At 48.8% G+C, this 27,060-nt stretch overlaps 7 non-coding genes and 3 pseudogenes across 7 annotated transcripts; all 10 read left to right on the forward strand.

Moving 5' to 3' along the window:
* Positions 1-921: 921 nt before the first annotated feature.
* Positions 922-1,048, forward strand: LOC142253626 (U2 spliceosomal RNA; annotated as a pseudogene).
* A 726-nt stretch (positions 1,049-1,774) lies between these two features.
* On the forward strand, positions 1,775-1,972 carry LOC142253300 (U2 spliceosomal RNA). The gene has a single exon (XR_012726602.1). It is a non-coding gene; the product is annotated as a U2 spliceosomal RNA (small nuclear RNA).
* A 1,590-nt stretch (positions 1,973-3,562) lies between these two features.
* On the forward strand, positions 3,563-3,753 carry LOC142253482 (U2 spliceosomal RNA). Its single transcript, XR_012726771.1, has one exon. It is a non-coding gene; the product is annotated as a U2 spliceosomal RNA (small nuclear RNA).
* A 1,404-nt stretch (positions 3,754-5,157) lies between these two features.
* On the forward strand, positions 5,158-5,284 carry LOC142253627 (U2 spliceosomal RNA; annotated as a pseudogene).
* Positions 5,285-6,010: 726 nt separating this feature from the next.
* On the forward strand, positions 6,011-6,208 carry LOC142253212 (U2 spliceosomal RNA). The gene has a single exon (XR_012726524.1). It is a non-coding gene; the product is annotated as a U2 spliceosomal RNA (small nuclear RNA).
* Positions 6,209-7,777: 1,569 nt separating this feature from the next.
* Positions 7,778-7,968, forward strand: LOC142253461 (U2 spliceosomal RNA). The gene has a single exon (XR_012726748.1). It is a non-coding gene; the product is annotated as a U2 spliceosomal RNA (small nuclear RNA).
* Positions 7,969-9,377: 1,409 nt separating this feature from the next.
* LOC142253773 (U2 spliceosomal RNA) lies at positions 9,378-9,517 on the forward strand (annotated as a pseudogene).
* A 65-nt stretch (positions 9,518-9,582) lies between these two features.
* Positions 9,583-9,767, forward strand: LOC142253533 (U2 spliceosomal RNA). Its single transcript, XR_012726786.1, has one exon. It is a non-coding gene; the product is annotated as a U2 spliceosomal RNA (small nuclear RNA).
* A 6,545-nt stretch (positions 9,768-16,312) lies between these two features.
* LOC142253343 (U2 spliceosomal RNA) lies at positions 16,313-16,506 on the forward strand. The gene has a single exon (XR_012726642.1). It is a non-coding gene; the product is annotated as a U2 spliceosomal RNA (small nuclear RNA).
* A 9,679-nt stretch (positions 16,507-26,185) lies between these two features.
* Positions 26,186-26,376, forward strand: LOC142252442 (U2 spliceosomal RNA). Its single transcript, XR_012725819.1, has one exon. It is a non-coding gene; the product is annotated as a U2 spliceosomal RNA (small nuclear RNA).
* The last annotated feature ends 684 nt before the right edge of the window (positions 26,377-27,060 follow it).

Below are 27,060 nucleotides of genomic sequence, written 5' to 3' on the forward strand. Positions count from 1 at the left end.
AGAGTTTGCTTGCTTTTGGACATTCTAAAAGAGAGGTCATGATAGACATTTAGCTTCTGAGCCCAATTGGGGACGGTCATGGGTGATGAATGTTTTGCAACCTGCTGCGAAGCCTGATACTGCAATATAAGGAACGTCAAATACTAAGAATGGGCGGCCTATGAAAGAATTAGTACTTTCATTAAGTATACTTAAACGGCTAATTGGGAATAGACAAACTTTAAAAAGCCCTCTGAGAAAGCCCCTCTCTAACCTTTGTTACTAAGCTTTTCTGTAGTCTGCCTGTTGATGTATTTTCCATTTGAACAGTGCACAACATGAAGAGACGGAACACTGGCGGCTTGTCACAATGCCCCCCCGCTGACATCACAATAGCGCTGCTGCCTAGAAAGCTAGCTGCGCAGCAGAAGTTGCTCTTTGGGTGGGATGGTGGGCTAGTGGAAGGAGGGGGCATGCTTTTTTTTTTTTTTTCCCGGGTGGTAGGGGGATGACAGGAGAAGGGATGCGGGTGGTGAGACGGGTACAGAGGGCAGGGTTTGGGGCTGGGAAGGGAAGGGAAAAGATTAGGGTTTGGGGATGATGAAAGGGCTTTCTACGGGTAAGGATGGCAAAGGGTGGCAGTGACGGAAAGTCAGGCAACCTGTCCTGTCCGTCTTTTTGTATCCTGAATTGGAAAGACTGCAAGGGGAGGGGAGGTGCTTGTGCCCAAAAGGAGGAGTTATTCAGATTCATTGCAGTGGGCGGCGGCTGCAAAACGCACCATTCTTCTTGTTTTTGCTCTGCAAAGCAGCCTTTTCAAGGGTTGGCTTGGGTGACAAAATGTCTTCTGTAGGCGTGGGTTTGTCTCCCTCTCACTCTCGCTCCCTAAGATGTGTCCGGCATAGACCAGGGTGCCACTCGAGGCCCAAAGCAATTCTGGTTATCGCTTCTCGGCCTTTTGGCTAAGATCAAGTGTAGTATCTGTAAGGCTCGGCAGATGCAATGCACACTGGAAGGTTGCGCTTGCTAGTACTCTGGATATATAGTATATTCATCTAGAGGAAAACATGGCCCTACCAGGATCGAGGCTATTAAACTGAGTAAGTGTGGGGGCTAGGGTGCAATGTGCCCCAGGACTGACGACACTGGAGTGAGTCTGAGCTTGCTGGCTTGGGACCCCGGCGAGCCTTGGGCTCTGTAGCACACCGTACCTTGCCTTTTCATACTTTCTGAGCATATTGCTCTATCCCGGCCTTCTGGCTAGGAAGGGAAATTTTTATAATCATGGTCGGAGGTCCGTTCAGCTTTGGGCTGAGAAACCAACACCCGGTTGGAGGTCCGGGTCAGTTTCGACTGAGAAACCAACACCCGGTTGGAGGTCCGGGTCAGCTTCGGCTGAGAAACCAACACCCGGTTGGAGGTCCGGGTCAGCTTCGGCTGAGAAACCAACACCCGGTTGAAGGTCCGGGTCAGCTTCGGCTGAGAAACCAACACCCGGTTGGAGGTCCGGTTAGCCTTAGGCTGAGAAACCAACACCGGTTGACGGTCCGGGCAGTTTCGGCTGCGAAACCAACAACTAGTAGCTCTCTACTCCACTTGGGTAAGATGCCTGGGTGGACGCTGGGAGCAACGACAAGGCTCAACCAGGCTTCAGTTTGGGGGAGCACCGAAGATCCCTGACCCTTGCTGTGGCCTTCTGGCTCGGAGGGACGGGGTTGATTTTTGGGGACCCTCTCCTCACGGAGGGGTCCACACGAATCCTAGCCTTTGCACTGTTTTTGGTGTGACTTCGGTCATGCATTTTTTGCGGTGCTTTGGAAAGCTTCATTAAATCAAAAAATCTGTTCTTATCAGTTTAATATCTGATACGTCCCCTGTCTGGGGACCATATATTAAATGGATTTTTAGAACAGGGAGATGGAAAAAGAGCTTGCTCTGTCCACTCCACGCATTGACCTGGTATTGCAGTACCTCCAGGACCGGTGCACCCCTTCTTAACCCAGTTTCCAAAAGCAGAACTCAATTCACCTGATTCATATTAGCCCGATTAATGAATTGAAAGAAAGCATAGAACTTCATATGCACCTCAATTTGGCCCATTCACTTTTCACACTTCCTCCTTTTGTTTTTTATCTTTCACACTTTTTACTTGCTTTATTCATCTAAATAGCAAACTCATCACCGCTCAACTTGACCAACTCTGCTATGTCCCGTGCTGCAGTATCTTGTTCTCAGTCTAATCTAGATCATGTGCAATTGAATGGAATAGATCCCTTTTGGACAAAGTGGATTCAGCTGCTGCTGCTGCTGCTGCTGCAGTGACGACAGGTGTGAGAAGATCTAGAATTGGCATCTGGTGCTATCTCTCTGCTTCCACTCCAAATAAAGTTACCTGTTTATTCCTATCATGCATTGTTTTTTGGGGTTTTCTTTGAGCAATGATGATGTCTTTAGTGGTCTGTTGGCTCCCCCTCCTGGAGGAAGAGTTTGCTTGCTTTTGGACATTCTAAAAGAGAGGTCATGATAGACATTTAGCTTCTGAGCCCAATTGGGGACGGTCATGGGTGATGAATGTTTTGCAACCTGCTGCGAAGCCTGATACTGCAATATAAGGAATGTCAAATACTAAGAATGGGCGGCCTATGAAAGAATTAGTACTTTCATTAAGTATACTTAAACGGCTAATTGGGAATAGACAAACTGTAAAAAGCCCTCTGAGAAAGCCCCTCTCTAACCTTTGTTAGTAAGCTTTTCTGTAGTCTGCCTGTTGATGTATTTTCCGTTTGAACAGTGCACAACATGAAGAGACGGAACACTGGCGGCTTGTCACAATGCCCCCCCGCTGACATCACAATAGCGCTGCTGCCTAGAAAGCTAGCTGCACAGCAGAAGTTGCTCTTTGGGTGGGATGGTGGGCTAGTGGAAGGAGGGGGCAAGCTTTTTTTTTTTTTTTTTCCCGGGTGGTAGGGGGATGACAGGAGAAGGGATGCGGGTGGTGAGACGGGTACAGAGGGCAGGGTTTGGGGCTGGGAAGGGAAGGGAAAAGATTAGGGTTTGGGGATGATGAAAGGGCTTTCTACAGGTAAGGATGGCAAAGGGTGGCAGTGACGGAAAGTCAGGCAACCTGTCCTGTCCGTCTTTTTGTATCCTGAATTGGAAAGACTGCAAGGGGGAGGGGAGGTGCTTGTGCCCAAAAGGAGGAGTTATTCAGATTCATTTTAGTGGGCGGCGGCTGCAAAACGCACCATTCTTCTTGTTTTTGCTCTGCAAAGCAGCCTTTTCAAGGGTTGGCTTGGGTGACAAAATGTCTTCTGTAGGCGTGGGTTTGTCTCCCTCTCACTCTCGCTCCCTAAGATGTGTCCGGCATAGGCCAGGGTGCCACTCGAGGCCCAAACCAATTCTGGTTATCGCTTCTCGGCCTTTTGGCTAAGATCAAGTGTAGTTTGGGAGGGTACTACCTTGGTTGGTGCTGGAAGGTGCCTGGGTATTGCACGACTGCTGGCCTTGGGGGAGTGTGCATCGTAGGATGTCATAGCCCTCTTGTGACGGAAGATTACCTGGGCAACGAGAGGCGGTCACTTTTTTATTTTCAAACTCATCCTTCAAAAAAAAAAAAAAAAATCTGTTCTTATCAGTTTAATATCTGATACGTCCCCTATCTGGGGACCATATATTAAATGGATTTTTAGAACAGGGAGATGGAAAAAGAGCTTGCTCTGTCCACTCCACGCATTGACCTGGTATTGCAGTACCTCCAGGACCGGTGCACCCCTTCTTAACCCAGTTTCCAAAAGCAGAACTCAATTCACCTGATTCATATTAGCCCGATTAATGAATTGAAAGAAAGCATACAACTTCATATGCACCTCAATTTGGCCCATTCACTTTTCACACTTCCTCCTTTTGTTTTTTATCTTTCACACTTTTTACTTGCTTTATTCATCCAAATAGCAAATTCATCACCGCTCAACTTGACCAACTCTGCTATGACCCGTGCAGTATCTTGTTCTCAGTCTAATCTAGATCATGTGCAATTGAATGGAATAGATCCCTTTTGGACAAAGTGGATTCAGCTGCTGCTGCTGCTGCTGCAGTGACCACAGGTGTGAGAAGATCTAGAATTGGCATCTGGTGCTATCTCTCTGCTTCCACTCCAAATAAAGTTACCTGTTTATTCCTATCATGCATTGTTTTTTGGGGTTTTCTTTGAGCAATGATGATGTCTTTAGTGGACTGTTGGCTCCCCCTCCTGGAGGAAGAGTTTGCTTGCTTTTGGACATTCTAAAAGAGAGGTCATGATAGACATTTAGCTTCTGAGCCCAATTGGGGACGGTCATGGGTGATGAATGTTTTGCAACCTGCTGCGAAGCCTGATACTGCAATATAAGGAACGTCAAATACTAAGAATGGGCGGCCTATGAAAGAATTAGTACTTTCATTAAGTATACTTAAACGGCTAATTGGGAATAGACAAACTTTAAAAAGCCCTCTGAGAAAGCCCCTCTCTAACCTTTGTTAGTAAGCTTTTCTGTAGTCTGCCTGTTGATGTATTTTCCATTTGAACAGTGCACAACATGAAGAGACGGAACACTGGCGGCTTGTCACAATGCCCCCCCGCTGACATCACAATAGCGCTGCTGCCTAGAAAGCTAGCTGCGCAGCAGAAGTTGCTCTTTGGGTGGGATGGTGGGCTAGTGGAAGGAGGGAGCATGCTTTTTTTTTTTTTTTCCCGGGTGGTAGGGGGATGACAGGAGAAGGGATGCGGGTGGTGAGACGGGTACAGAGGGCAGGGTTTGGGGCTGGGAAGGGAAGGGAAAAGATTAGGGTTTGGGGATGATGAAAGGGCTTTCTACGGGTAAGGATGGCAAAGGGTGGCAGTGACGGAAAGTCAGGCAACCTGTCCTGTCCGTCTTTTTGTATCCTGAATTGGAAAGACTGCAAGGGGAGGGGAGGTGCTTGTGCCCAAAAGGAGGAGTTATTCAGATTCATTGCAGTGGGCGGCGGCTGCAAAACGCACCATTCTTCTTGTTTTTGCTCTGCAAAGCAGCCTTTTCAAGGGTTGGCTTGGGTGACAAAATGTCTTCTGTAGGCGTGGGTTTGTCTCCCTCTCACTCTCGCTCCCTAAGATGTGTCCGGCATAGGCCAGGGTGCCACTCGAGGCCCAAACCAATTCTGGTTATCGCTTCTCGGCCTTTTGGCTAAGATCAAGTGTAGTATCTGTAAGGCTCGGCAGATGCAATGCACACTGGAAGGTTGCGCTTGCTAGTACTCTGGATATATAGTATATTCATCTAGAGGAAAACATGGCCCTACCAGGATCGAGGCTATTAAACTGAGTAAGTGTGGGGGCTAGGGTGCAATGTGCCCCAGGACTGACGACACTGGAGTGAGTCTGAGCTTGCTGGCTTGGGACCCCGGCGAGCCTTGGGCTCTGTAGCACACCGTACCTTGCCTTTTCATACTTTCTGAGCATATTGCTCTATCCCGGCCTTCTGGCTAGGAAGAGAAATTTTTATAATCATGGTCGGAGGTCCGTTCAGCTTTGGGCTGAGAAACCAACACCCGGTTGGAGGTCCGGGTCAGTTTCGACTGAGAAACCAACACCCGGTTGGAGGTCCGGGTCAGCTTCGGCTGAGAAACCAACACCTGGTTGGAGGTCCGGGTCAGCTTCGGCTGAGAAACCAACACCCGGTTGAAGGTCCGGGTCAGCTTCGGCTGAGAAACCAACACCCGGTTGGAGGTCCGGTTAGCCTTAGGCTGAGAAACCAACACCGGTTGACGGTCCGGGCAGTTTCGGCTGCGAAACCAACAACTAGTAGCTCTCTACTCCACTTGGGTAAGATGCCTGGGTGGACGCTGGGAGCAACGACAAGGCTCAACCAGGCTTCAGTTTGGGGGAGCACCGAAGATCCCTGACCCTTGCTGTGGCCTTCTGGCTCGGAGGGACGGGGTTGATTTTTGGGGACCCTCTCCTCACGGAGGGGTCCACACGAATCCTAGCCTTTGCACTGTTTTTGGTGTGACTTCGGTCATGCATTTTTTGCGGTGCTTTGGAAAGCTTCATTAAATCAAAAAATCTGTTCTTATCAGTTTAATATCTGATACGTCCCCTATCTGGGGACCATATATTAAATGGATTTTTAGAACAGGGAGATGGAAAAAGAGCTTGCTCTGTCCACTCCACGCATTGACCTGGTATTGCAGTACCTCCAGGACCGGTGCACCCCTTCTTAACCCAGTTTCCAAAAGCAGAACTCAATTCACCTGATTCATATTAGCCCGATTAGTGAATTGAAAGAAAGCATACAACTTCATATGCACCTCAATTTGGCCCATTCACTTTTCACACTTCCTCCTTTTTTTTATCTTTCACACTTTTTACTTGCTTTATTCATCCAAATAGCAAACTCATCACCACTCAACCTGACCAACTCGGCTATGTCCCGTGCAGTATCTTGTTCTCCGTCTTATCTAGATCATTTGCAATTGAATGGAATAGATCCCTTTTGGACAAAGTGGATTCAGCTTCTGCTGCAGTGACCACAGGTGTGAGAAGATCTACAATTGGCATCTGGTGCGCTCTCCGCCTACACTCCAAATAAAGTTTCCTGTTTACTCCTATCATGCATTGTTTTTTGGGCTTTTCTTTGAGCAATGATGATGTCTTAAGTGGTCTGTTGGCTCACCCTCCTGGAGGAAGAGTTTGCTTGCTCTTGGACATTCTAAAAGAAAGGTCATGATAGACATTTAGCTTCTGAGCCCAATTGGGGACGGTCATGGGTGATGAATGTTTTGCAACCTGCTGCAAAGCCTGATACTGCAATATAAGGAACGTCAAATATTAAGAATGGGCGGCCTATGAAAGAATTAGTACTTTCATTAAGTATACTTAAACGGCTAATTGGGAATAGACAAACTGTAAAAAGCCCTCTGAGAAAGCCCCTCTCTAACCTTTGTTAGTAAGCTTTTCTGTAGTCTGCCTGTTGATGTATTTTCCGTTTGAACAGTGCACAACACGAAGAGACGGAACACTGGCGGCTTGTCACAATGCCCCCCGCTGACATCACAATAGCGCTGCTGCCTAGAAAGCTAGCTGCGCAGCAGAAATTTCTCTTTGGGTGGGAGGTGGGCTAGTGGAAGGAGGGGGCAAGCTTTTTTTTTTTTTCTCGGGTGGTAGGGGGATGATAGGAGAAGGGATGCGGGTGGTGAGATGGGTACAGAGGGCAGGGTTTGGGGCTGGGAAGGAAAGGGAAAAGATTATGGTTTGGGGATGATGAAAGGGCTTTCTACGGGTAAGGATGGCAAAGGGTGGCAGTGACGGGAAATCAGGCGACCTGTCCTGTCCTGTCTGTCCTTTTTGTATCGTGAATTGGAAAGACTGCAAGGGGGAGGGGAGTTACTTGTGCCCAAAAGGAGGAGTTATTCAGATTCATTGCAGTGGGCGGCGGCTGCAAAACGCACCATTCTTCTTGTTTTAGCTCTGCAAAGCAGCCTTTTCAAGGGTTGGCTTGGGTGACAAAATGTCTTCTGTAGGCGTGGGTTTGTCTCCCCTCACTCTCTCTCCCTAAGATGTGTCCGGCATAGGCCAGGGTGCCACTCGAGGCCCAAACCAATTCTGGTTATCGCTTCTCGGCCTTTTGGCTAAGATCAAGTGTAGTTTGGGAGGGTACTACCTTGGTTGGTGCTGGAAGGTGCCTGGGTATTGCACGACTGCTGGCCTTGGGGGAGTGTGCATCGTAGGATGTCATAGCCCTCTTGTGACGGAAGATTACCTGGGCAACGAGAGGCGGTCACTTTTTTATTTTCAAACTCATCCTTCAAAAAAAAAAAAAAAAATCTGTTCTTATCAGTTTAATATCTGATACGTCCCCTATCTGGGGACCATATATTAAATGGATTTTTAGAACAGGGAGATGGAAAAAGAGCTTGCTCTGTCCACTCCACGCATTGACCTGGTATTGCATTACCTCCAGGACCGGTGCACCCCTTCTTAACCCAGTTTCCAAAAGCAGAACTCAATTCACCTGATTCATATTAGCCCGATTAATGAATTGAAAGAAAGCATACAACTTCATATGCACCTCAATTTGGCCCATTCACTTTTCACACTTCCTCCTTTTGTTTTTTATCTTTCACACTTTTTACTTGCTTTATTCATCCAAATAGCAAACTCATCACCGCTCAACTTGACCAACTCTGCTATGTCCCGTGCAGTATCTTGTTCTCAGTCTAATCTAGATCATGTGCAATTGAATGGAATAGATCCCTTTTGGACAAAGTGCATTCAGCTGCTGCTGCTGCTGCTGCTGCAGTGACCACAGGTGTGAGAAGATCTAGAATTGGCATCTGGTGCTATCTCTCTGCTTCCACTCCAAATAAAGTTACCTGTTTATTCCTATCATGCATTGTTTTTTGGGGTTTTCTTTGAGCAATGATGATGTCTTTAGTGGTCTGTTGGCTCCCCCTCCTGGAGGAAGAGTTTGCTTGCTTTTGGACATTCTAAAAGAGAGGTCATGATAGACATTTAGCTTCTGAGCCCAATTGGGGACGGTCATGGGTGATGAATGTTTTGCAACCTGCTGCGAAGCCTGATACTGCAATATAAGGAACGTCAAATACTAAGAATGAGCGGCCTATGAAAGAATTAGTACTTTCATTAAGTATACTTAAACGGCTAATTGGGAATAGACAAACTGTAAAAAGCCCTCTGAGAAAGCCCCTCTCTAACCTTTGTTAGTAAGCTTTTCTGTAGTCTGCCTGTTGATGTATTTTCCGTTTGAGCAGTGCACAACATGAAGAGACGGAACACTGGCGGCTTGTCACAATGCCCCCCGCTGACATCACAATAGCGCTGCTGCCTAGAAAGCTAGCTGCGCAGCAGAAGTTGCTCTTTGGGTGGGATGGTGGGCTAGTGGAAGGAGGGGGCAAGCTTTTTTCTTTTTTTTTTCCCGGGTGGTAGGGGGATGACAGGAGAAGGGATGCGGGTGGTGAGACGGGTACAGAGGGCAGGGTTTGGGGCTGAGAAGGGAACGGAAAAGATTAGGGTTTGGGGATGATGAAAGGGCTTTCTACGGGTAAGGATGGCAAAGGGTGGCAGTGACGGAAAGTCAGGCAACCTGTCCTGTCCGTCTTTTTGTATCCTGAATTGGAAAGACTGCAAGGGGGAGGGGAGGTGCTTGTGCCCAAAAGGAGGAGTTATTCAGATTCATTGCAGTGGGCGGCGGCTGCAAAACGCACCATTCTTCTTGTTTTTGCTCTGCAAAGCAGCCTTTTCAAGGGTTGGCTTGGGTGACAAAATGTCTTCTGTAGGCGTGGGTTTGTCTCCCTCTCACTCTCGCTCCCTAAGATGTGTCCGGCATAGGCCAGGGTGCCACTCGAGGCCCAAACCAATTCTGGTTATCGCTTCTCGGCCTTTTGGCTAAGATCAAGTGTAGTCCCTTCATTGGGTTTGCCTTGGTCTTGGCTGGGAGAGGCCCGGGCTTGCACAACCGCCGGCCTCGGGGATTGTTGCGCCTTTTGGTGCTTACGTCCCCTTATGGCTGGTGGTTCCTGGGCTCGGGAGGCGATCACCTGCGGCACTGCGCTTTTGTGTGGTGGCCGATGACCGTTTTCTGAAATTTGCGGATGTAATCTCATCTGTTCTTATCAGTTTAATATCTGATACGTCCCCTATCTGGGGACCATATATTAAATGGATTTTTAGAACAGGGAGATGGAAAAAGAGCTTGCTCTGTCCACTCCACGCATTGACCTGGTATTGCAGTACCTCCAGCACCGGTGCACCCCTTCTTAACCCAGTTTCCAAAAGCAGAACTCAATTCACCTGATTCATATTAGCCCGATTAATGAATTGAAAGAAAGCATACAACTTCATATGCACCTCAATTTGGCCCATTCACTTTTCACACTTCCTCCTTTTGTTTTTTATCTTTCACACTTTTTACTTGCTTTATTCATCCAAATAGCAAACTCATCACCGCTCAACTTGACCAACTCTGCTATGTCCCGTGCAGTATCTTGTTCTCAGTCTAATCTAGATCATGTGCAGATGAATGGAATAGATCCCTTTTGGACAAAGTGGATTCAGCTGCTGCTGCTGCTGCTGCAGTGACCACAGGTGTGAGAAGATCTAGAATTGGCATCTGGTGCTATCTCTCTGCTTCCACTCCAAATAAAGTTACCTGTTTATTCCTATCATGCATTGTTTTTTGGGGTTTTCTTTGAGCAATGATGATGTCTTTAGTGGTCTGTTGGCTCCCCCTCCTGGAGGAAGAGTTTGCTTGCTTTTGGTCATTCTAAAAGAGAGGTCATGATAGACATTTAGCTTCTGAGCCCAATTGGGGACGGTCATGGGTGATGAATGTTTTGCAACCTGCTGCGAAGCCTGATACTGCAATATAAGGAACGTCAAATACTAAGAATGGGCGGCCTATGAAAGAATTAGTACTTTCATTAAGTATACTTAAACGGCTAATTGGGAATAGACAAACTGTAAAAAGCCCTCTGAGAAAGCCCCTCTCTAACCTTTGTTAGTAAGCTTTTCTGTAGTCTGCCTGTTGATGTATTTTCCGTTTGAACAGTGCACAACATGAAGAGAAGGAACACTGGCGGCTTGTCACAATGACCCCCGCTGACATCACAATAGCGCTGCTGCCTAGAAAGCTAGCTGCGCAGCAGAAGTTGCTCTTTGGGTGGGATGGTGGGCTAGTGGAAGGAGGGGACAAGCTTTTTTTTTTCCCGGGTGGTAGGGGGATGATAGGAGAAGGGATGCGGGTGGTGAGATGGGTACAGAGGGCAGGGTTTGGGGCTGGGAAGGGAAGGGAAAAGATTAGGGTTTGGGGATGATGAAAGGGCTTTCTACGGGTAAGGATGGCAAAGGGTGGCAGTGACGGAAAGTCAGGCAACCTGTCCTGTCCGTCTTTTTGTATCCTGAATTGGAAAGACTGCAAGGGGGAGGGGAGGTGCTTGTGCCCAAAAGGAGGAGTTATTCAGATTCATTGCAGTGGGCGGCGGCTGCAAAACGCACCATTCTTCTTGTTTTTGCTCTGCAAAGCAGCCTTTTCAAGGGTTGGCTTGGGTGACAAAATGTCTTCTGTAGGCGTGGGTTGTCTCCCTCTCACTCTCGCTCCCTAAGATGTGTCCGGCATAGGCCAGGGTGCCACTCGAGGCCCAAACCAATTCTGGTTATCGCTTCTCGGCCTTTTGGCTAAGATCAAGTATCTTACCAGAAGGTTCCCAATTGCTACCCTTGGCCTTGTAGCTTAAATGGCTACATGCTGCTATTGGGGGTAGTGAGCAGGAAACGAGAAGGCGACGCCTTTTGGCTAGGATCGTGTGTCTTAGCAGGAGGTCCTCAATTGCTACCCTTGGCCTTGTAGCTTGAATGGCTACATGCTGCTATTGGGGGTAGTGAGCGAGGCAGTTAACCCTTGGTGATCCAGGAGGTGTTTTGAAGATGGGCGCCACCGTCCGTTTTGCTGGGCCTGGGGATACCCGGGTCCGTTTTGGTTTCCGTATTGATGTCGCAGAGGAAAAGTTGCAGCATTTCCATCTGTAATACTTGGTGAACAAAGTTCTATATGACATCCTGGATGTGAAGAAGAATGAGATCGTTTGTCTTCAGGAGTTCAGACGAAGTGGACGGTATGTGCTTGTTCTTTCCCATATTGGCGCTTGCCAGAATCTTTATCGGTCCTTGTTAATGAATACTACTAACTCTTTGCTTAGTGGACTTGACTTTACCCTGCTTTATTCTAAGGGCGATGTTCCTTTAGTGGTGTTTATGCACAACCCTTTTGTTAATGTGGCAGAAATCACAGACTTCCTGATGAAGCATTGCAGCTATGTTCAGTACTCACACAAAATTACCAACAAGGAGGGACTCTGGACAGGCAAGCATAAATATTTTGTGCGTTTTGGGGTGGACCCTCAGGGCCCTGGGGGTTTCCGCCACCCTCCCTCTACTTTTCATATTGGGAAAGATTCTGGTTACCTGTTCTATCCAGATGCCCCTTATTTTTGCCGGAAATGTAATGTTTTTGGTCACACTCAGGATAAGTGTCCTTATGAAGCAACCTGTAGGAAATGTAACCAGGTGGGGCACATGGCTAGGGATTGCAGCAACCCCATTGTTTGCAATGCTTGTGGAGAAGTCGGGCATGCCTATCGGGACTGCAGGAACCGCACTAAGACCAGGCTATACGCTCAGGTGGTCGCAGCGGCCCCTGTAGCTCCTGTTAAGGCTGCACCAGCTGCTAGTCACCCTGTTGCTGTTTCTGCTAATGACCCTGTTCTTCTCCCTGTTACTACTGCTCAGGATTTGGATAAAGCTCCTGCAGTCTCTCCATGTCCACCTGATCAAGGAATGGAGGTCTCCGGGCTGGAAGCTGATCTCCCTTGTCACTCTGCTGCCTGTGGCGAGGGGGAAATTGAGGAGGATTTGAGCAAGTCCCCTGCGCTGTCATGGGGTACAACAAAGTCTCTGGTGAGCAGCAAAAATGGTAGTCCAGCTGGGCAGGGGGATTTTTCTGCTTCAGCTGCAGTCAGGTCATCGGAGGAGGGGGAGTTTATGGCTGCTAAGAAATTAAAGCTTGCAGACAAGGGGTGGAGCACTGTCAGTACTGCAAGTGCAAGCCCTTTGAGTGATCGGGTCTACCCTGACATTAGCTTTTCACCTGGAGTTGATGATTTTTTTGGGGAGGTTGCAGACACTCACTGCTTTGTGTCTCCCTGCCAGCCTCCAGAAGGAGAAGGTTGAGGCGAAGATGGCCAGCTTACGGTTACCTGGTTAAACTAGTAAGAACATGGCTCCCAAAACTACATGTAATGTCCTATCCTTGAATGTGAGACAAATTAAATCTAGAGGAAGAAGAGCTACTATCCTCAAATATGTTTCTAAAATAGGTGCAGATATCTTTTGTTTGCAGGAGTGCGGACTGTTTGATGCTCCTACGGATCAAGATTGGCCTCATGGACAACACATTTGGTCTGGTTCGTCTGTAAATAAAAATGATGGTGTGGGGATTCTGTTGGGTAACAAGGACTTTTCTTTTGATAGTTATACAGTAGTGGAGGTGGGGAGATGTATCATTGCAATTATTAACTATAGAGGGTGGCGGGTTAGGATTGTTAATGTATATTGTCCTACGAGAAAAGAAGATCGTTTAGCTCTGTTAGAGAAAGTTGGTTTATTTTTGCCAGGAAAAATGCCTACTATTTTTGTTGGGGATTTTAATTGTATGACGGAAGGTAATATGGATGTAACCGGGAAAAAGCTGTTACATATCATTTCTGATTTTTCTTTCTCAGATGCCGCTGTTGTAAAGCTGGGCAATCCACCACCACCTACGTACAAGGCGGACAGAGGAGGTATAGAATCACGGATTGACCGTATGTTTTTTTCTAAAAATATTGAGTGTGTAAGGTTTGAACAGTGTGCGGTTCCTTTTTCGGACCACGAATGTTTGAAGGGTGTGTTCAGAGGGGATGGTGGACTTGTAAAGAGGGGTGCTGTATGGAAGTTAAATGTGAGATTGCTAGAGGATGCAAAAGTGATGAAAGAGTTTAAAGAAGAGTACCGAAGATGGGGGTACTACAAAAACAGGTTTGCAAGTGTGTTAGAGTGGTGGGATTGGGTTAAAGGGGAGATTAAAACTTTTTTTAGGAAATGGGGCTACAAAAAAGCTACCATGTATCGTAATAAATTTAAAGATGTGAATACTCGGATTGATTGGCTACAAAAGTGTAGTAGGTCTGGGATTGATGTAAGTGATTCGTTGGTGGAGGCAAAAAATGAGTTGAAATATCTGATTGAGAAAAAGGGTAAGGAAATTATCTATAGGACGAAAGTTGAACATTTGGATAAGAATGAGAAATGTACCAGATATTTCTTTAAAAAAATGAATGGGAAGAAAGTAGATATGGATGTGATTGTGGATGAGAATGATGTTCCTGTGACTGGTGAAAGTGTGATTGACGAGGTGAAAGCCTTTTACAGCAGACTGTATGGAGAGAAGTGGATTGATTCTGGTCTAATGACTGAAGTGTTGGCTAGCATGGAGTGTAGACTAGGCAAAGATGAGTGTGAGGATTTGTGTGATGAGGTGGTTCTGGATGAAGTGAGAAAGGTTGTGTTTAGTGCACAAAAGAATAAAACTCCTGGAAAGGATGGCTTGCCAATTGAACTATATGTGAAAGCATGGGAGTGTATGGGCACGGATCTGACGGAGATATGTAAGTATATGTGGGAAACTGGTATGCTGTGTGACTCTATGAAAGAAGGGGTAGTGGTACTTATCCATAAGAAGGGGGAAAAGAGTAAATTGGGGAATTGGAGGCCTATTACGCTTCTGAATTCTGATTATAAGGTTTTCAGTAAACTATTAGCTAATCGTATGCGTGAAGTGCTTGGGAAGGTTGTAAAGGATGATCAAGTGTGTGCTGTGCCTGGAAGGAGCATCAGTGATAACTTGTTGTTGTTGAGGGATGTTATTGGTGACTGTAAGACTAGAAAGCAGAAGTGCATGTTGTTGGCTCTTGATTTTGAGAAAGCGTTTGATAGGGTGTCGCATGTTTTTATGTTTGAGGTCTTGAATAGTAAGGGTTTTCCTAAGAAGTTCTTGGATGGTGTGAGATGTCTGTATGGTGGTGTGACAAGTGAATTCTTAGTGAATGGATGTTTGAGTGGGAAAGTACAGATCAAGTCAGGTGTCCGTCAGGGGTGTCCAATGTCCCCTGTTTTATTTGTCAGTGTGATTGAGCCTTTGTTATGTATGATCAGGCGTGAGAAACTGATAAGAGGGATGTTAATACCTGGTAGTGGCGGTAAGAATGTGAAGGTGCTTGGCTATATGGATGATGTAGTGATAGTGAGTGAGAGTATTGCGTCTATGACTAGAGTAAAGCTGTTGTTGGATTTCTTCTGTGGCGCGTCTGCTTTTAAAGTCAACTGGAATAAATGTTGTTTTAAGTGTTTTGGTGATAGTAGTGTTAAGATGGACGGAGTGACAAGTGTGGATGGTCCAATCAAAGTGCTGGGTGTGTTGTTTAATGATGATCTGAGAGGTACGGAGAGTTGGGAAGAATGTGGATTGCGGATTGAGAGGAAACTGAATTTCTGGAGAATGCGTGATCTGACATTGAATGGTAAAGTTTTGATTATTAAGGCCGTGGTGCTGCCGATTCTCCTTTATATCTCTGGGGTCTTCCCATCCCCATATAAAAAGATAAAAAGAGTAGAGAAACTGATTTTTACCTTTTTTTGGGGGAGCAAAATGGAAAAATTAAAAAAAGAGAGTTTATACAAGGCCTGTCATTATGGGGGTTTAAACTTTCCAAATATTGAAATCTTTCTTAGTCTTCATTATATTAAGACGGTAGTAATCCTAATGGGAAAGAACAATAAAGGGGCCTACATGGTGAGGTATATGGCGGGCTGGATGCTGTATGGCTTGTGTTGGGTAGAAAGGGATGCACGTGTGCCTGTGTCGTTCAAGTGTCCAGTCTGGTACGACATAATTGAGAGGTTTATTAGAAAAAATGATTTGCTGGCTGTACCTATGAGTGAGTTCAGAGCAGCGAAGAGAGTGATGAAAAGGAAGAGAGCGAATGAGGTAGAATGTAATATTAATGATTTGAGAGGGAATGATGTGTCAGATGCATGGAAGAAACTGAGTACACCGGGTATGTCTAATAAGCAGAGGGATGTTGTGTGGTTGGCATTGCATGATATATTACCTGTGAGAGAAGTGCAGAAGAGAAGGGACCTGATTAGAACGGATGTGTGTCCACGGGAGGGATGTGGTGCCCGTGAGACCGTGAGACATGTCATGTGGGACTGTGATTACGCCTATAGTGTGTGGAAATGTGTAGGAGGCCTGTGTAAGGGGCTGGCTGGTGTGAACCATATTAATTGGAGGGTGGCTATGTTTGGCATTGGTGCATGTGGGAGTGTTAAAGAGAGGATTTTGTGGCTTATCATGGCTTGTGTGATGGAAAGCTTATGGGATGTCAGAAATTTGGGACTTTTTAAAAGGAAGGTGGTTCCTATTAACGACTGTGTAAGATTAATTCTTTCCAGACTTTATGTTATTTACCACTGGGATAAGAGTAGAGGTGGTGGTGGATTGGACGCTGAAGGCATATGGAAGGTTTTAAAGTGGCATTATTTGGTGAAGTATCAATAAGAGGTAAATTCTCTGTTTTTCAGTATTTTCTGTTTTTTTTGTGATACTTTCTTTGGATATGTACTGCAATACTTTCTAGAAAATGAAAAAAAAGAATATAACCATTGTGATGAGTTTGGATAAACAGCAAAGTTGTAAACTTGATATTGTTGTTTTTAACTAACCTGAATGGTTTTAAAAAAAAAAAAAATCTGTTCTTATCAGTTTAATATCTGATACGTCCCCTATCTGGGGACCATATATTAAATGGATTTTTAGAACAGGGAGATGGAAAAAGAGCTTGCTCTGTCCACTCCACGCATTGACCTGGTATTGCAGTACCTCCAGGACCGGTGCACCCCATCTTAACCCAGTTTCCAAAAGCAGAACTCAATTCACCTGATTCATATTAGCCCGATTAATGAATTGACAGAAAACATACAACTTCATATGCACCTCAATTTGGCCCATTAACTTTTCACACTTCCTCCTTTTGTTTTTTATCTTTCACACTTTTTACTTGCTTTATTCATCCAAATAGCAAACTCATCACCACTCAACTTGACCAACTCTGCTATGTCCCGTGCTGCAGTATCTTGTTCTCAGTCTAATCTAGATCATGTGCAATTGAATGGAATAGATCCCTGTTGGACAAAGTGGATTCAGCTGCTGATGCTGCTGCAGTGACCACAGGTGTGAGAAGATCTTGAATTGGCATCTGGTGCTATCTCTCCGCTTCCACTCCAAATAAAGTTACCTGTTTATTCCTATCATGCATTGTTTTTTGGGGTTTTCTTTGAGCAATGATGATGTCTTTAGTGGTCTGTTGGCTCCCCCTCCTGGAGGAAGAGTTTGCTTGCTCTTGGACATTCTAAAAGAGAGGTCATGATAGACATTTAGCTTCTGAGCCCAATTGGGGACGGTCATGGGTGATGAATGTTTTGCAACCTGCTGCGAAGCCTGAAACTGCAATATAAGGAACGTCAAATACTAAGAATGGGCGGCCTATGAAAGAATTAGTACTTTCATTAAGTATACTTAAACGGCTAATTGGGAATAGACAAACTGTAAAAAGCCCTCTGAGAAAGCCCCTCTCTAACCTTTGTTCATAAGCTTTTCTGTAGTCTGCCTGTTGATGTATTTTCCGTTTGAACAGTGCACAACATGAAGAGACGGAACACTGGCGGCTTGTCACAATGCCCCCCGCTGACATCACAATAGCGCTGCTGCCTAGAAAGCCAGCTGCGCAGCAGAACTTGCTCTTTGGGTGGGATGGTGGGCTAGTGGAAGGAGGGGGCAAGCTTTTTTTTTTTTTTTTCCCGGGTGGTAGGGGGATGACAGGAGAAGGGATGCGGGTGGTGAGACGGGTACAGAGGGCAGGGTTTGGGGCTGGGAAGGGAAGGGAAAAGATTAGGGTTTGGGGATGATGAAAGGGCTTTCTACGGGTAAGGATGGCAAAGGGTGGCAGTGACGGAAAGTCAGGCAACCTGTCCTGTCCGTCTTTTTGTATCATGAATTGGAAAGACTGCAAGGGGGAGGGGAGGTGCTTGTGCCCAAAAGGAGGAGTTATTCAGATTCGTTGCAGTGGGCGGCGGCTGCAAAACGCACCATTCTTCTTGTTTTTGCTCTGCAAAGCAGCCTTTTCAAGGGTTGGCTTGGGTGACAAAATGTCTTCTGTAGGCGTGGGTTTGTCTCCCTCTCACTCTCGCTCCCTAAGATGTGTGAGATGGAAAAAGAGCTTGCTCTGTCCACTCCTCGCATTGACTTGGTATTGCAGTACCTCCAGGACCGGTGCACCCCTTCTTAACCCAGTTTCCAAAAGCAGAACTCAATTCACCTGATTCATATTAGCCCGATTAATGAATTGACAGAAAGCATACAACTTCATATGCACCTCAATTTGGCCCATTCACTTTTCACACTTCCTCCTTTTGTTTTTTATCTTTCACACTTTTTACTTGCTTTATTCATCCAAATAGCAAACTCATCACCACTCAACTTGACCAACTCTGCTATGTCCCGTGCAGTATCTTGTTCTCAGTCTAATCTAGATCATGTGCAATTGAATGGAATAGATCCCTTTTGGACAAAGTGGATTCAGCTGCTGCTGCTGCAGTGACCACAGGTGTGAGAAGATCTACAATTGGCATCTGGTGCTATCTCTCCGCTTCCACTCCAAATAAAGTTACCTGTTTATTCCTATCATGCATTGTTTTTTGGGGTTTTCTTTGAGCAATGATGATGTCTTTAGTGGTCTGTTGGCTCCCCCTCCTGGAGGAAGAGTTTGCTTGCTCTTGGACATGACTTAGGAACGTCTGACTGACGCCCTAACTTGCCGTTCTGACCCAAACCAATTATCCACCTTTCACCACTTTTCCACTAAAATAAGACACAGACTGCGTGACATTGGATGTAAAGGCCACAGCAGCCTCGTTTATTAACACCAAAATAATCAATAACATTTTATTCATAAATATAGTAAATAACTTCATAAGCATAACCACCAGCAAAGGAGGGGGGGGTAAGTGAAGAGTCCCTTTGTCCATGATTGCAACACCAGCTCCACCATGTGCCCTCAGCCGCACCACACCGACTCGAGGACACCCAGCCGAGTGTTGCTCCACCATGTGCCCTCAGCCGCACCACTCCGACTCGAGGACACCCAGCACATTAACATGCCCTGCTGTGACCCAGCACAGCAGGGTCCCACGTTAACATGTCCCGCTGTGACCGAGCACAGCAGGGACCCACCAACCATACCATTGCACACCAGGGGTAACCCGCTCCTGCACTGGGTTTCCCCCCCGCTCTTTGTGCAATCCACCGACTTCAAATACCCCCCTCCTTTCCGCCGACTGCTGCGACAAGGTCGATCCTCCTCGTCTCTCCATGACGGTCGCCAGGAATCCAAAAATAGGGCGGGTGGGCGGGACAATTCAAGACGTCTTCCAGGTAGTGAATGACCTCCCACCTCCTAATCTAGCCCTGTATATACTCCCCTACACTAGCAACCCCCTGACCAATTACATGGCCCCACAGCCCTATAACTCCACCTCCCACTTTTCCCGCACAAAATACCCTGTACCTTAACCCCTTGCTAACCCTCAGGCCTAGCATCCCTCCTCAGTCATGTTGCCCTCCCTTGAGCCCTTTCAGGGCAGGCGTCCGGGCTTTTCTTGACTTAGGAACGTCTGACTGACGGCCTAACTTGCCGTTCTGACCCAAACCAATTATCCACCTTTCACCACTTTTCCACTAAAATAAGACACAGACTGCGTGACATTGGATGTAAAGGCCACAGCAGCCTCGTTTATTAACACCAAAATAATCAATAACATTTTATTCATAAATATAGTAAATAACTTCATAAGCATAACCACCAGCAAAGGAGGGGGGGGTAAGTGAAGAGTCCCTTTGTCCATGATTGCAACACCAGCTCCACCATGTGCCCTCAGCCGCACCACACCGACTCGAGGACACCCAGCCGAGTGTTGCTCCACCATGTGCCCTCAGCCGCACCACACCGACTCGAGGACACCCAGCACATTAACATGCCCTGCTGTGACCCAGCACAGCAGGGTCCCACGTTAACATGTCCCGCTGTGACCGAGCACAGCAGGGACCCACCAACCATACCATTGCACACCAGGGGTAACCCGCTCCTGCACTGGGTTCCCCCCCGCTCTTTGTGCAATCCACCGACTTCAAATACCCCCCTCCTTTCCGCCACAGTGAGCACGTATGACACCTTGTACGTGCAAGCCCCACCACCAAAACCCGACCTGAGCCGACTCCTCGTGTCGAGCAACCAATACTGCGGGACCAATGTCAATCGAGCAAAATGACCCCCCAAATAGACTTTACGATGTCAACCTGCACCAAACCACCAATACAACAAGGTCAGCCGACCCAAGACCTGCAACTAGCCGACCACATCGTCCGATCCTATGTACCGCCTGCGCGACCAGTCCCCAACGAGCCACCAGAGCCGCCGCCCCCATCTCCCCGGAATAGGGGGCAAGCTTGGCCTCGTTGAGACAGCTACACTGCAGGCGCCGCTGAAATTTACACATCCACTGATAATTAAACAAAGCCAACCATTATTGGTGTACCAGTACAACAAGGGCAGCCGCCCCCAAGACCAGCAACTAGCCAACCACGCTGTCCGATCCTATGCACCGCCTGCGCGACCAGTCCCCAACGAGCCACCTGAGCCGCCGCCCCCATCTCCAAGGAATAAGGGGGCAAGCTCGGCATCGTTGAGACAGCTACACTGCAGGCGCCTCCAAATTACATATTAGCTGGTAATTAAGCAAAGCCAACCCTTATAGTTGGAAACAAAACAACATCCCCTGTTTCCCCAACCTCTGGCAGATCCTAAGACATACCAAATAATGAACCACTAGACAGTCATGCCCCTGCGAACAACAACACGAGCACGCCACCCAGGCAGGAAGAAATAGCCCAGGGCAATCAATCCCGATGTCACGGATCAAGCACCCCGGATGCCCCCCCAGCGACCACATCTCCTCCACCCACGTGCGGTACCAAAACGCTGCTGTTCCCGTAAACTGTGTATTATCACACCGATCCTGGAATTACCACCCAGTCCAATAGCCAAAACCATTCCACCCCAAAGACACAACAACACGGGACCAAAGACAGTCAAGCCGACCACCGGCCTGAAGAAAAGACCTTAACTATATCCCACTGTGTAACCATACTCCCACACCAGATGATTTCCCTAATTAAGTCAGCATACACCCTTCTGACCACCGCATAATGCTCAAAGCCCCGTAAAAGGGGGGCACATGAGCACAGATAATCATTGGTATCTCCGTGCGCTTTGAACCTGGAAGCACAACCCTACCGTTGCCACCCTCTCACCAAAAGCCAACTGCACACCACGCCCCATCCCCGCTAAACTGCAGACTCAATACAACTCACAAAATGAGAGAACAGAAACTCCCACTCGACCCGTAATCCAGGGAAACTCAAACACCATAATTCTCCGAAATTGCGGACACCATAAGCCAGGGCCAACCGTCAACGTTGCACCCACGAGTGTCTGGTGCCTGCCCGCCATTCAGCCCTAAAGCGCCGCAAAACAACCCCCAAACGGGGCACCGCCCCCAGACAATTACCACGTCCTTAAACCATAAGAGCCAGTGCATACCGCACTGGCTACCCCGGCCATCCAGCCCGACATTGCGGGAGGTAATGGCATAGTTGCGACCTACTCACACACTACTTCAAATACCTCACCCGCAGCTGCGCCGCACCACTATGCACCCGTGATACCTGCCGGTCCCGACCAATACGTAAGACCAAAGGAACCGCCCAGCAATGTACTGCCGGGAGGGGCTGCACCACCGCGTGACAGCCCGCGAAACCCACAACAGGCCCCACGGTCTGTCCACATAATCAACAAATGGAGCAACACCCACCAGCAGCGCTACCTGGCTGGAAACTCCCGCAAGTCGCCAATAGGAGGCCCCCCGACACCAATAAGCCACACACTGGATCACCCAACGCAAATGTCCCTTATTCCTTGCACCGACATTACCCGAGCCCCCTACCCGGGGGGCACCAGTAAGAAACACACCAAGACGAACCATATACCCATAAGGCAAAGCCAAGTCAGCTGTACCCAAAAGAAACTCCCCAAACCCATCGTAAACGAGAACCACCTACTCTTATTATAAACTCCTGTGGAGCTACTATCAACCGCCATGACGAATGCCGCCCAATACGGACTGCCAACGTTAAGCCGGCAACCCTACTAAGAACCGCATACCAATCCGCGCGTATAAAACTAGTTAAAACTGCCCCCGTGCAGACACTGCCGGCAGACTCCCGTAATCTCCCCATGAATCCCCAAACGGCACGTGAACCCACGAATTCAAGAAGCCAAACTGGACCACCAAACAGTAGCACGATATACACGGGAACCTGAGAATGGCCCGTAACTGTACCTCAAACATAGGGCCCCACCTATACGAACCACACACATCGATTTATCCCACACATTCTAACTCTGCAAATACACTCTGGGCATGAAGAAACAGTTTAGCAAGCCCAGGTTGTCCCAGAAACAGAAATAAGCACTCAACCATCCCGAATATTGGAATAATCCCCAACTATGGGGCCGAACCCGAACCATAGACCACAATAACCGGCATTGCCCAACCATAAAACATCCAGCTCCACACAATATATGTACGAAAGATATCGGAAACAAACACTGAAAACCCGATTACAGGCAAAAGCAACAAAATCGTGACTTTTTTTTTTTTTTTTTTTCAGTTGTCGCCTATTACTCCTGTCAATAGACGGCTAGCCTGGGCACCACATACAGGTGACTGGTCAATTTCAAGACTCCCAGAAAAGGTGTTGTCCACCGCCGCAAGGAAGGACAGATATCCAAAACTGCTGTCCCCATCATCTCGACCTTAACATCTGGCCGCCACAAAACATGCCGCGCCCCAGTGGACCAGCAAAATACCCCCAGTACCCACACAACACCAGTTGGAGAACCGGGCTAGCCCGATGCCCATAAAACTTAAAACACCCCTCTTAAAACATAACCACTTTCCCCTTCACCTCTCAAATAGCACACACCCCATGCAACGCTCCAGAGTAAGACGCCGAATGCAAATGCGCCCCCGCATGCCGGGCCACCATGTCAGTGGACTACCATCGAACTCTTATCACATATTATGAACCGCGATAATCCTCTAGCTAAAAGACCCCCATGACCATTACAGAAACCATGGAATTGCCGTGACCATGGCTATCCACAACCCCTTTGTAAGTATTCGTATCCCTGCCTCAATCACCGCCCCACCGCCGACTTCCACCTGAATCAGTCACAAACCACCTGGAAATCACCCAATCATACAAAACACCCAGAGAATGCAAGCGCCATTACGCCATCCAGAATAAACAAAGTCGTCACCTATAGATAGACACCCTAGCATAGCAAGGCACCCGGGACCACGTAGCCACCACTCACACACAAAATTCAACGCCGTACTCAGCCTGCCGAAACCCGCTGACAAACAAACTACCGCCCTAATGCACCCAAAATCATACCTATCGACACCCTTACCACCCACCATAATTCAAGCATTAATACAAGGTTTTAAGTGAGCCATAACTTACTAGGCTGACTCCGTGGGATCCCACGGAACAGCCGTCACATGTCCTCCGCGTCGAGCACCGCCATCTTCTCTGCGGGTAAACGCAGGCTGCAGCCCTCCAGGGCCGCAACGCAACCGGCAGGACTGGCCGGTCAGCCGGGGACGCTTGTCAAGTAGTCACCGGCTCGGAGCCACAACTTAGGGGGGGGGGGTGGTGCGCTCCAGCCGCACATCCGCCAGCTGGAACCCGTGTTGCCACCCAGCCGCTGACCAGACCCTACGCGGCTGCGCAGGCCGCACTCCTGGCATATGCAGACGATCGCATGACAAGCCCAGCTCTGGGTCAGCCCTGTCGTTTGCTGACCCCCCGAGCCAGCGCCAGACGTGCCGCCACTGCCTGCTGAACCCCGTTCAGGCTGTTCCACCTAGATCCCCGGCAGTAGTAGACGACCGAGATGCCAGGGGCATGTGACTGCGCCTCCAGACCCCGCACCGCGCCATGGGTCACATGGCTGCGCCGCCCAGGTGTCACGCTGACCCCCGCGCCGTACCGATCTGAGGCTGTCAGGGCCAGTGATGTCACTTACCACTGCCCGCACCGCTGCTGGACGGTCGTCTGGGTCTGCGAAATCCTCCCCGCATCCTGCTCTGCAGCCGCCGGCGATCGCTGCAGGATTCATCGCCGACACTTCCGGGTCAGCTGACACCAGCGCCGAAGCACGTGACCGCATCGCCAAACCACGTGACCGCGTCGGGTCACGTGGCCGCGACGCGCGCGTCGCCAGTGCGCGCCACAACCCGGAAGTGGAGGAGAGGCCGGTCACGTCACACCGCCCCGCTGCCGACATCTGATGCAGGTCACCGCGACATCTTCTCTCCTGGGACCGCAAGTGACCGCGCCGCCGGCCCACGTAACCGCGCCGCCCACGTGTCACCGCCGACCCACGTGACACCGCCGACCCACGTGACACCGCCGACCCACGTGACCGCGGCGGGTCAGGCGAGCGCGGCGGGTCAGGCGAGCGCGGCGGGTCAGGCGAGCTCGGCGGGGCAGGTGAGCGCGGCGGGCCACGCAGCCGCGACGCGCGCATCGCACTGCGCCCCGCGAACCGGAAGTGGAGGGGAGGCCGGTCACGTCACACCGCCCCGCTGCCGACATCTGATGCAGGTCACCGCGACATCTTCTCTCCTGGGACCGCAAGTGACCGCGCCGCCGGCCCCCGTAACCGCGCCGCCCGCCCACGTGTCACCGCCGACCCACGTGACACCGCCGACCCACGTGACACCGCCGACCCACGTGACCACAGCGGGTCAGGCGAGCGCGGCGGGTCAGGCGAGCGCGGCGGGTCAGGCGAGCTCGGCGGGGCAGGTGAGCGCGGCGGGCCACGCAGCCGCGACGCGCGCATCACACTGCGCCCCACGAACCGGAAGTGGAGGGGAGGCCGGCCATGTCACTCACCGCCCCACTACCTTGATGCCCGTGGCCCAACTTCCGGCCCCAGGCCCCGCTTTATCCCGTTTCTTTGATCCGTCGCCGCTGCCGTGGGTCTTCCGCTGGGGCTCCTTCTCCGCCGTCGGGTCCTCAGCGGCGTCTCCGGGCTGAGGCGCTAAGGAAACCGCGGTCTTCACTGCCGCTTCGGAGGCAGAGGGGTCCCCATCTGCAGAGCCGCCGACTTCGCCGGGCCATCGCTGCAGCTGCTCCTCCTCCTCTTCATCTGTACCCCGAAGCCCTCGATCTTCAGGATCCAAGCGATTCAGCAACAATTCAAGACGTCTTCCAGGTAGTGAATGACCTCCCACCTCCTAATCTAGCCCTGTATATACTCCCCTACACTAGCAACCCCCTGACCAATTACATGGCCCCACAGCCCTATAACTCCACCTCCCACTTTTCCCGCACAAAATACCCTGTACCTTAACCCCTTGCTAACCCTCAGGCCTAGCATCCCTCCTCAGTCATGTTGCCCTCCCTTGAGCCCTTTCAGGGCAGGCGTCCGGGCTTTTCTTTCTAAAAGAGAGGTCATGATAGACATTTAGCTTCTGAGCCCAATTGGGGACGGTCATGGGTGATGAATGTTTTGCAACCTGCTGCGAAGCCTGATACTGCAATATAAGGAACGTCAAATACTAAGAATGGGCGGCCTATGAAAGAATTAGTACTTTCATTAAATATACTTAAATGGCTAATTGGGAATAGACAAACTGTAAAAAGCCCTCTGAGAAAGCCCCTCTCTAACCTTTGTTAGTAAGCTTTTCTGTAGTCTGCCTGTTGATGTATTTTCCGTTTGAACAGTGCACAACATGAAGAGACGGAACACTGGCGGCTTGTCACAATGCCCCCCGCTGACATCACAATAGCGCTGCTGCCTAGAAAGCCAGCTGCGCAGCAGAACTTGCTCTTTGGGTGGGATGGTGGGCTAGTGGAAGGAGGGGGCAAGCTTTTTTTTTTTCCCGGGTGGTAGGGGGATGACAGGAGAAGGGATGCGGGTGGTGAGACGGGTACAGAGGGCAGGGTTTGGGGCTGGGAAGGGAACGGAAAAGATTAGGGTTTGGGGATGATGAAAGGGCTTTCTACGGGTAAGGATGGCAAAGGGTGGCAGTGACGGAAAGTCAGGCAACCTGTCCTGTCCGTCTTTTTGTATCATGAATTGGAAAAACTGCAAGGGGGAGGGGAGGTGCTTGTGCCCAAAAGGAGGAGTTATTCAGATTCGTTGCAGTGGGCGGCGGCTGCAAAACGCACCATTCTTCTTGTTTTTGCTCTGCAAAGCAGCCTTTTCAAGGGTTGGCTTGGGTGACAAAATGTCTTCTGTAGGCGTGGGTTTGTCTCCCTCTCACTCTCGCTCCCTAAGATGTGTCCGGCATAGGCCAGGGTGCCACTCGAGGCCCAAACCAATTCTGGTTATCGCTTCTCGGCCTTTTGGCTAAGATCAAGTGTAGTATCTGTTCTTATCAGTTTAATATCTGATACGTCCCCTATCTGGGGACCATATATTAAATGGATTTTTAGAACAGGGAGATGGAAAAAGAGCTTGCTCTGTCCACTCCACGCATTGACCTGGTATTGCAGTACCTCCAGGACCGGTGCACCCCTTCTTAACCCAGTTTCCAAAAGCAGAACTCAATTCACCTGATTCATATTAGCCCGATTAATGAATTGACAGAAAGCATACAACTTCATATGCACCTCAATTTGGCCCATTCACTTTTCACACTTCCTCCTTTTGTTTTTTATCTTTCACATTTTTTACTTGCTTTATTCATCCAAATAGCAAACTCATCACCACTCAACTTGACCAACTCTGCTATGTCCCGTGCAGTATCTTGTTCTCAGTCTAATCTAGATCATGTGCAATTGAATGGAATAGATCCCTTTTGGACAAAGTGGATTCAGCTGCTGCTGCTGCAGTGACCACAGGTGTGAGAAGATCTACAATTGGCATCTGGTGCTATCTCTCCGCTTGCACTCCAAATAAAGTTACCTGTTTATTCCTATCATGCATTGTTTTTTGGGGTTTTCTTTGAGCAATGATGATGTCTTTAGTGGTCTGTTGGCTCCCCCTCCTGGAGGAAGAGTTTGCTTGCTCTTGGACATTCTAAAAGAGAGGTCATGATAGACATTTAGCTTCTGAGCCCAATTGGGGACGGTCATGGGTGATGAATGTTTTGCAACCTGCTGCGAAGCCTGATACTGCAATATAAGGAACGTCAAATATTAAGAATGGGCAGCCTATGAAAGAATTAGTACTTTCATTAAGTATACTTAAACGGCTAATTGG

This window comes from Anomaloglossus baeobatrachus, chromosome 9 (assembly GCF_048569485.1).
Source record: "Anomaloglossus baeobatrachus isolate aAnoBae1 chromosome 9, aAnoBae1.hap1, whole genome shotgun sequence".
In the NCBI taxonomy this organism is placed as follows: domain Eukaryota; kingdom Metazoa; phylum Chordata; class Amphibia; order Anura; family Aromobatidae; genus Anomaloglossus; species Anomaloglossus baeobatrachus.